Source organism: Chamaea fasciata, unplaced genomic scaffold (assembly GCF_029207755.1).
Source record: "Chamaea fasciata isolate MVZ Bird 193981 ecotype frontalis unplaced genomic scaffold, bChaFas1.0.hap1 SCAF_2, whole genome shotgun sequence".
Taxonomy (NCBI): domain Eukaryota; kingdom Metazoa; phylum Chordata; class Aves; order Passeriformes; family Sylviidae; genus Chamaea; species Chamaea fasciata.
Window position 1 is genome coordinate 40352654 of NW_027094087.1, and position 9187 is coordinate 40361840.

Below are 9187 nucleotides of genomic sequence, written 5' to 3' on the forward strand. Positions count from 1 at the left end.
CGCCTGCGAGCGGCGCTCCCGGCTGGTGATGTCAGGCTGTTTTCCAAATACCACTCAATCTGCCAGCAGAGGCTCAGCTGAGTGGATTTATCTTCCTTGTTAATCATATCCACCTAACCAACACCTGGATTCACTGCGCACGCCCCCCCGAGGTGGCACTGCTCAGTCCGTGTGCGTGCTGCTGTCACACAGCCGCGGCTTGTTGGAGGCTCTTAAGTCACCGGCGCTAACGTCCTGGAGGCATCCTGAATTTCCTGATACACTTAGAAATTTGTGAAACCCATTACAAAGATGATAGGGAAAAGTGAAAGGGAACAACCACGAATAACTGCATTTCTTTCAAACTTTTCGTGAGTACGTCTAACATAAAAGTGGCGTTGGGAATTTGTTTTTCAAAGGGAGTTTGTTAATATGTTATTGAGAGTGAAAACAACTTGAAAAATATTTATCAGAGGAAAGAACTATTTTTGATGTGGATAATTAAGGACCAGCAGCAAAGGCACAGTAGAATATTTCACAGATACTACTACATTTATTTTCACTGCAGCACAAGGGTATTCCTGTGTCAAGCCACACATCTGAGCCAGAGAGGGTAAAGTGCCTCACCTGAGAGCTCACAGGCAGGTTACGAAGCTGTCCTCGGGTACTGTGTGAAACCTAGCTCACTTTCCTACAGGCAGACATGCATTTACTCTGTAAGCCTCAGCAAGCAAGTGGTGAATTTAAATGGTGAAGAAATATTTCATTCTTTTTTTAGTTCTAGCCTAATTAGGCCCCTCGGTCTGCATTCAGTGAAAATAGCTGCCTGCATTGTATTTCCAACATTCTCTTATGCCTTTGTTCTGCAGAGCTTCCTGTGTGGTTTTCATGACTAAGGTACCCAAGGATCAGTATGCACCTTTTTACTGTGAATTTTCTGATATAATCCTGCAAAGTTTTTCTTTATGATGGCTGTAGGACTAGTATCTTCAGCTAGCCTAATTCCAGAAAAGCTTAGAAATATGAGTAATCCATGCCATGAAGTATAAGGGCAGCTGGTTACAGAGGCGAAGTGAGGAAAAGAAATGATATTTTATTGAACTAACATACATTTAGAGGATAAGTCTCTCTATATAAGATATATGCGTATCTTCAACATATCTAAGTCTTTCAGCTCTTGCACAACTCTAGTGAACACCAGGCTTAACCAGACTGGAAACAATTTATTTGGGAACATCCTAATTAACATTGCTAAACTTGTGTACCTGTGGGAAGAGAGTAGTTAAGATAGATGGAACAAAGAGCAGTCATGAGGCTGTGGGAGACAGGTGTGTAGCTAACCTAGAAGTGATGAGTTAGCAGGCACTGAGGCACATTGCACAATTGCACAGGCTCTTTGCTGTGTAAAGACAGAGGTGCTGGAAGTTCTTGTGTTGATTGCTTTGGTGTGATCTTGTTTCATTTTGGTGTTGTTCTGTGGGAGGTGAATTTCCGGCAAAGTATTGGGGGAGCTGGAAGTTGTTCCTACACTGAGAAGGAAACATTCTGGGAAAACTTAGTAGGAGTAATCATGCACTTTTGGTACATGGCGTAAATAATGATTTCCTATATAAATTCCCACATAAAGATAAGATTGGTGAGAGGACTCTTTTCCCTTCCAATTTTGTATGATAACCAGTGGCAGGGAGCCGCAAGAATGGGTGCTGAGGGTAACCACAGGAGCTCACCTGGTGCTCCACAGGACCTGAGCAGGGGAGGATGGTGATAGTGACAGGATCCACCAGCAGCCCCAGTCAAGGTGATGAGCCTGATCCTGGGAGTCCAGTTGGGAAGGAACAGCAGGAGAAGGCTTAGAAACAAGGCTGTATTGAAAGTCTAATGTCATTCCAGGGGACATGATGTAAGGTTACCAGTGAGTCTGGAGTGCCTTTAGCAAAACCAGTCTCTAAATCAGGGCAGCTGGGGACAGGCACAGCTCAGGTGGGGACTGAAGGCTCAGGCAAGAGCTGAAATGGAGCTGCTGGGTGAATGAGCATAGGCATGTGCTTGGAGGTCACAGGTGAGGTTGATCAGGGCTTGTTATTACCAGTTTAGACTTGCCAGAACACTCAGAGCCCTGACAGGAACAGCCTGAAGGCAGTTTTTTCAGAGGTACAATCTGACCTCTTAGAGAAATGTCCTTGATGGGTAAGAGTTGTTCTTATGAGAGTTGTTGAGGTAGATGTGTAACTGCTAGGACATTCACACAAGGATTACAAATTAAAGCCTCACAACAAAATTGTCAAAAACCTAAGCATCCTAAACATAAACATCTCAGATTCATTTTCTCCATGAGACATTTAAATGGCTTTGGGGAGATGGTGAAGGTGTAACAAAACAGGTCCAGCATAGGGTTAACTCATGAGGAGGATCAATGAAAAACCAGAAACACCCAGTTTGAAGAAGGAAAACTATTTTTTATCCACACGTGAAACCTGGTCCTCAGGAAAGACCTACAAAGGCAAACCTGGGAACCCGAAGTACCGATTCCAGTCAGTGTTCAAAACTGTGGAGTCAGTATTTGATCAGTAAAGTTTTATGAACACTGTTGTTTTCTGTACATCTCGTCATCTAGTTGTTGTGCCATGGAAGTTCACTTCTATAATCTGTCATCTCTTGTAGCTGACATACTTGATGAGTTGTCTTACTCTCTTAACAAACATTAATTTAGCTTACAACCAGAGAAGTCACTCCCAGCCTGTACTTAGCATGATGTCTGCTCTGTACAGATCCCACTTTTAAATTAGTTTTTATTCTCCACCCCAAAATGCCTTATTCCAAACATAATAGATGGCACTTTTCTTCACATCCCATGTAATTTTTATATTGTTGGACATCAGAGTTAGAGCAGCACTGCTAGGTTACAGCAAAGTCTTTCAATCAGGAAAAGACAGGAACATCTTTTTGTAACATGTAACATGTTTTGCTGAAATACTAGCAAGGGCAGCTTGCCAATCCTTGCTTCTTGGCAACACAAAGTTAACCCTTGAGCTTTGTAGAAGGAGAGATAAGAACACAAGTTGACCAAAGTGTCAATCTCCTTAATCCGGACCATTGGCAAATCTGGGTTTCTTCACACACTTTTTTTTTTTTTTTTTTAAGTAAGGAATTAAGTTCTAAATTATATTGACACAACCAGGATTAGTCATTTTTTTTTTTTAAGAATCAGTGTCCACATGAAACATCAGCACCTTACAGTGTCTGTTGCTAAAACTATCCTGACTTTTTTACCAATCTGTTGTTTTCACTTTGCATTATTACAATTTCATCAGCTCAAAAGAGCCTGAGCCCTAAATCTGGCTGTAGCAGGTTGTGCATGACTGCTGCTGTTTCAAGGAGTATTTAGTTCTCTTGTATTTGTACTGGAGCTGAGGCTGGCTTATGCTCACTGACTTTTTTTAGTTTTTGGTTTCTTCTTCTCTTGTGTTTGGGAAAGAGGAGGATCCTAGTGCTCTCCTTGTTTCCATTACTCATTCATCCATGCCTGTTATGAACATATTGCTGTGTTAATTTTTGTGAATAAAACCATTCCAGAGACACTAATCTGACCTCATTGCAAACCTACTAGAAAATTCATGATATCAAGGCCATTTACAGAGAAAAACAAAATCAAAAATTAGGCAGAAAATGGTTTCAGGTAGGGGCTGGAAGAGTCTGCAGAAGACAGTTAAATAAAAATTGTGCTTCCTTTATATTTCTCTTTCTAGTATATTCTGGAAAATAATACTTATCCTTTTTTCCCCACAACAATATTGTGTTGATATTGGGGAAGATTTCTGCTTTTTATTTCTTGAGCAAACACACAGGTTGAGGGAACAGTAGATATAATGGGAAAACTCATTAGTTGTTATTATTATAATAGCTAATAACAAAGGAATACTAAATCATGATTATGTTATTTAAAAAGAAGTGAGGCAAGCAACTTTTGCTGATCTTGTCAGAGTGCAAAGAAGCTGGATAATACAAATGGGTGCATGGCACTGACAGGGCGGTGAGGTAAACTCTTTGCTTTGGGGTGGATGCTCTTAGTTGAATATGATGAAATCTGGCCTCTATTTGCACTGCTCCTAATAACAAAAATCCTGAACCCAGTCTGATTAGGTCTGGTGCAATTGTTAAGCTTACTAGGAGCTGTAGTATTGTCATCTCATAGACTGGCATGCCCTTGCAACTAAAAAGGTAAAAAGCTATTTCAGAGTGTGGTTTGGAAACATGACTAATATTTATCTGACAGATCTTTTTGCAACAATCCTTCTATGTTTTATCTCTTTTCTCAACACTTCGACATGAAGGTGTCACACTTGGCTTTGAAGAACATGACTTTTATGCACTTCTTTTCTATCCATTGGCATTTCTGGGAGAAGTGTGCCTTGAAAAATCATAGCAGAGAATAAGGAAAGAGAACAAGAGATGGTTACAATCCCAGTGTAAGTCTGTGAGTCTCATCTACACAACATTGTCTTCCTTGTCATTAGTTGTGTTGTATTATCTGATTAGCAGTCTCTTTTATTCAAATACTTCTGTTATTCTTTTTATTCAAATGAAAATTAATCATAGAAAGATGGCTAATAAGATTCAACTAAGCAGGAATTTAAAAAGTGCTGTGCCAGCTCTCATGACATAATCTACTGCAGAGACACCTGAATCATAAAAAATTGTCTTACATGCTAAGTCAAAACTTAGATTTGTACCATGAATTTGAGGAGTTACCAACATATTTTTATAAGATACCAGTCTTATTGTCTTGTTGTCATTGACTTAGATTTATGAGTTCCTGAGAACTGGAAGAGGGTTTAAATCTAAATAATGAAATACTGGAGGAAAACTATTTAACTGTTTAATAAAGTCTGCCCCAGATTTCATGCACTATATGGTAATACTGCAATTAATAAATCCAGAATAGCAGCCATATGCATCTTCAGATGAATCTCTAGGGAATTCCAAGCCCAGTGGGTGTTTTCTAGGAGAGAAAATGTAAGACAGTGATTTTTTTTCCTTTAACAGCCTTAAGAGAAAATTTACAGAGACAGAGAAGAAAACATCCCAGCTGTGGACTTGAAATGAAATGACCCTGCACTGAGGTCTGCATGGAGCCCTTGTGCCACAGGCTGAACTCTGCCTTGTGCCTCATCCCACTGACCCAAAGACATGGCTCATGGCCCTTGCCACAGCCACCACCAACATTCTGCCCACTGTGACCAGCCACCTCAGCACTTCGGGAGCCAGGGCTGATGGAAGGCCCAGAAAATTACAAAGTTTCTTTTAAGAAACAGCTACATTAAAACTCCACAGTTAAAGGACTAGAAAACTCCCAAGATGATGTTTTCTCTGCCAAACCTGGCTTATTCTACCTGATCTTCACTACCATCCCCTTCTCTAATGTTTGGACTTCTCTTTTTCTATTTGAAAAGAATCCTTATATAATTTTTTGTATGACCAATATATTGTTCACAGTGTCATCTAATAAGCTTGCTTTGCAGTCCGTTTACTTCCTTTAAAAGTGTTTGCTGACTAGTAAAAGATGCAATTGTTTTTATTTTAAAATAGCCAAGCTTTCTAGATCAGCTGCAAGGAATTCTTTACTTTTGATTGTAGTAATTCAGAGCCTAGCACTCTGTGACAGTGCATTGCAAGGAAGGCAGCATTAAGCCATTGAGCAGTCTACTTCAACTACACTGCTGCAAAGTTTTATTTGTTTTTTGCCCTAATTTTTTTAATTTTAATTTTTTTGCATATCCTGAAAAAAGATGGAATTTCTAGTAGGTTTCATATATGTTCTTGTTTGTTCTTATTTCTGTTGAGGAAAAACAGTCAAGAAAATTAATCAGTCCTGATGTATATAACACAGACCAAACTCTTTCTGAAAGCAAGAAATACTGTTTGTGGCTTAGCAGCTGAAAAATCTGTAAATTATGTCTGTCATAGAGTTCCATGCTTTCAGCATTGATGGTCTTAAAATGCTTTCATCCACTTCAGATAGTAATTATGACTGATGTCTTTTAAGCAACGACTGCAGATATGTCTGTTGTTGCTATGAAAATGCATGTGAACTAGGTCACTGCTGCAATATGCTGGAATGTGAGTCTTCATTTTAAAAATGTTTTAGATTCCAGAGGATTCTGCTTCTGTTTCTGCTCAAATCTACCATAATAGTGAGACGAAATATTAATACTGGAATTAATCTGGTCAGACCATCATTTTGTTTGACAAATTGGGTCACCTTTAGGGGAATTAACAGTTTGTGAGTTCCAGACTTGTTTGGGGTTTTCATACTGCTCATGGTGAGCACCACGGTATTGGCACACATGGGCCAATACTGTAACAATGACACAAAGTAGCTGGAAAGCACATTCTCCTGAACCAGCAAGGGTGAAATATTAGACTTTGGTCCTGAACTGAAAAAATGTGCTGCAGGACTCAAGAAGAGAAAAACCAATATCATAAGAAACTGTTTTCCATCAGTAACTCTTGGTACTTTGAGACAGCTTTTCCAAATATCTCAGCTCCTCACTGTGATTGCCTGTATATCCATCTTTTAATCTCACTTTTTCATTTGAGTCATTTGCTGACACAAATTCCTGGGAATCCTCTGAGGTTAAATGACAACAGTCCTTTTCAGCACCTAATGGGGGGCTCAAAGGGTTTGAGATAATGGCAGATTTCATTGGAATGTGGGAGATTGAATTCATAGCTGTTCTTGCTATTCAGCTATTGATTGACAGGCCCCTGTGCTTGCTTGCCTGATTGTATATCAGAGCCCAGTGCTCATTAATCCTGCTTTCTCTTTTGCTGCTTGCTGTTGTGTTGTGCTGCTCATCATCTGACTCTGCTGTGCCTGGGAACAGTTTGATAACAGCAAGGGAAATGCGTCTGGGCTGGCAGATGGCCCAGGCATCGCTGCTGTCTGTATTGCTGTGCTGGACAGGCTGGAACTCCAGTGTGAGCTCAAATTGAAGGGACTGTGATCTGTGGAGGAATCCATTTGAGAGCAGGACACCCTGAAACACCTATGGCCATGGCCAAGTACCCAGCAGAACATATCTCAAAGCATTTCTGGTTGTGATTATTGAAGCGATTGTGACTCATGCTGAAGCAGGTACACTTTGAAGCATCTGTGTGGATGATGCACATTAGCTTGTGAATGCACAGTTTATATCATCTGTTACCTGAAATTAAATTTGAAGTAATTACAAAAATGGTACTTTTGTCTGTGCCTTATAGACATAGCCTAGAAATGAAGTGCCAAGAGGGGATTATGTAACTTTCACAGTCTGTACCTCTCTGATAGCACAAATTACCAGATGATGTTTATTCTTCAACTCTTTAAATTGCTACTTGAAATAAAAAATGCATTTAGGCACTTAAGGCTTGATTTATAAAACTTCTGTTTACTTTTATACAGGTTCTTTGTGTTGTTTACTTGGTAAAAGAAAACCTTGATCTCATGAATGATAAATGGCATTGAAGATGTGAAAAAACTATGGTATTCTCAGAATGGATGAGTAGATTGCACTACAATATATTTTATTCAAATAGATATAGTGGCAACATTTTACATGTGAAGTGCAGAAGCTATAGGTGCCTGGAGGAATGTCAGTCAGGTTGACAAAATTCTCTAGACACAGGATAATTTTAAAGCAAAGTGTTTGGTCTGATCAGGCACTTCCAGGGTATTCACACTGAAGTTCTTGCTAGATGATTTTTTAGATTGTTAGATAAACTAGTGCCAAGGTACTATTTCTAACGTGTAATTAATTTGTGGGAAAAGGGTGAATATTATTTTTTATTACTTCCTCTTGTGTAATAACAAAGAGGTCAAACAAACAGAACTGAGGGTCAGTCATTTTAGGTACCATATAAACATGAGACAACTGAAAGATTTACAACAGAAATTAGAGCTAAGAGATAGCAAGGTAATAAAATTTCAGGAAGACAGAGTGCAAAGGTTAGGATTATTGCTTTAAGTGTTGGGTATGCTGGATTCCTAAGCACCTTTTTGTTGAAAGCCAGTGTTAAACCAGAATATGAAGATGGGCAGTGTAATGGGGGGTGGAATTTGCATGGGCTTTTCTAAAGGTTGTATGAGAGAACATGGAAAAATGACCACCAAATAGGTGGTCTCATTCCTCATTTTACATGCAAGGAGTGTGTACAGAGCATCCCACATCCACATTTCTGCACTGTAGACATCATTTTGTGGGAGCAAATAGCTCAGTGGAAAGTACTGACCATTAATTATGCATGCTCTTGATGATGATTTGCAATGTGTATGAACTCTGAGTTGTTGGAACTATGGAAGTAGCCTGATAGTGATGTAATACAAACATTCTGCTTCGTAGCCATAGCAAACATGATTAAGAAAAGTAATTTCTTCCTTGATTGTATTTCTTATTATCATAAAGAATTCTACTCACTGCTAAATTAAAATTATATCTTTTTTCATCAGGACTGGATGATCACCTAATTTCCAGGTTTGGAAAATTATCTCAAGGAGAACTCCTGGTTTAGTTTTATTTTCAAAGTTAAGAGACACTTAAAAGAATATTATGCCAATATTAGAGTAGTGCTGGCATTTTGACGTCTGTTCAAATTATTACTGAACTTTTCACTCCCAGGAGGTAATAGTTTAAATCTTTTTATGCAAAGAATCAATCCTCATTCCTATTTCTGGAAATGAAGGTAGGAATGAAGAAAATAATGTAACCAGAAAGAAAAAGTTAAAACATTTTTTCAGCTCATTATGATTCTTTCCCACCTCTTCTACTGCTCTGTCCATCCATATTTGGAACCTCTGGAAAATGTTAAAGGAATTTTGAGGCAACAGTGTCTCTGCTAAGACAAATTACCAACAACAGCACCGTTCTTATATACTTTTCTACTTCAAAACAATGTCAGTTTGTACTGCATATTCTCCCAAACATCCAAAAATAGACCAGCATTGGGAGCATTAAAGTAACAACTAGGAAGTCTCTTAGTGTATTTTGCAATGTTTTTCCCTTTCATCCTTAACTGCTGTGAGTTGTTGTTGTAACCATCGCAAGAAAGAAAGGCTCTGCTAGGCATAAATACTATGATTATAATGAGAGTGATTCCCTTCAAAGAAAGATGAGAGAGTGCTGTTTCAGGCTGTTCCTGATCCTATGTCCATTCGCAAATGACAAGAACATTT

At 39.0% G+C, this 9187-nt stretch overlaps 1 long non-coding RNA gene across 1 annotated transcript; it reads left to right on the forward strand.

The window, feature by feature from the left end:
• Positions 1–237: 237 nt before the first annotated feature.
• On the forward strand, positions 238–5483 carry LOC136285907 (uncharacterized). Its single transcript, XR_010719587.1, has 3 exons — positions 238–354; positions 4311–4445; positions 5023–5483. It is a non-coding gene; the product is annotated as an uncharacterized lncRNA (long non-coding RNA).
• Positions 5484–9187: the final 3704 nt, after the last annotated feature.